Source organism: Schistocerca serialis, chromosome 12 (assembly GCF_023864345.2).
Source record: "Schistocerca serialis cubense isolate TAMUIC-IGC-003099 chromosome 12, iqSchSeri2.2, whole genome shotgun sequence".
In the NCBI taxonomy this organism is placed as follows: Eukaryota; Metazoa; Arthropoda; class Insecta; order Orthoptera; family Acrididae; genus Schistocerca; species Schistocerca serialis.
This window is the reverse complement of record NC_064649.1, coordinates 19,519,137-19,519,927: the sequence shown is the minus strand read 5'-3', so window position 1 is coordinate 19,519,927 and position 791 is coordinate 19,519,137. Positions and strand designations below refer to the sequence as shown.

Genomic DNA, 791 nt, shown 5'->3' with positions numbered 1-791 from the left:
AGTAGTGTAATTAAACTTTGCCCGAACAGGCCATGAAGGCACAACGGTACCGTTCGGCCGCCGTGTCATCCTCAGACCACAAGCGTCACTGGATGCATGTATGACGGAGCATGTGGTCAGCACACCGCTCTCCCGGCCGTATGTCAATTTAAGAGACAGGAGTCGCTACTTGTCAATGACGCAGCTCTTGAGTTTGCCTCATGACGGCTGAGAGCACTCCGCTTGCCAACAACGCTAGGCAGACTGGGTGGTCACCCATCCAAGTGGTAGCCCAGCCCGACAGCGCTTAACTTCGGTGATCTGATGGGAGCCGGTGTTACCACTGTGGCAAGGCCGTTGGCCAATAGCTGTACATCACATTATTAATATTACCAGTTTTGATCAAACAACTCTGGCACGTGGATCCCTTTTCGTTCCACTCTTACCCACCATATCTTAGATACCATAAAAGAGGAACCGGGATGGAATCATGGTTGGTAGTCACAATTTATAATTAAGACAGTTTATTGACATTACGCCTTTTAAGAAATTTGACAATTACAAATTGTGGACGAGCCACTAGATAAAGCTTTGCAAATACAGTTAGAAACCCAATGTACTCAGTACTCAAATAAACAGTCCCTTAAGAGAAAGTTATAAAAACTTAATGCGTCAGGCACTTATAGGAACCTTTAGCATGGCAATTATCAATTACTTCACATAGCCTCTTCATAAAACTCCTTAAAACCAGTTATTAAATTAAGATGGCCACACTTAACATTCTTCACTAAATACCCTTATAAACTTCCTAT

General features: G+C 43.7%; 1 pseudogene; it reads right to left on the bottom strand.

The window, feature by feature from the left end:
* Nucleotides 1-223: 223 nt before the first annotated feature.
* LOC126428516 (5S ribosomal RNA) lies at nucleotides 224-341 on the bottom strand (annotated as a pseudogene).
* Nucleotides 342-791: the final 450 nt, after the last annotated feature.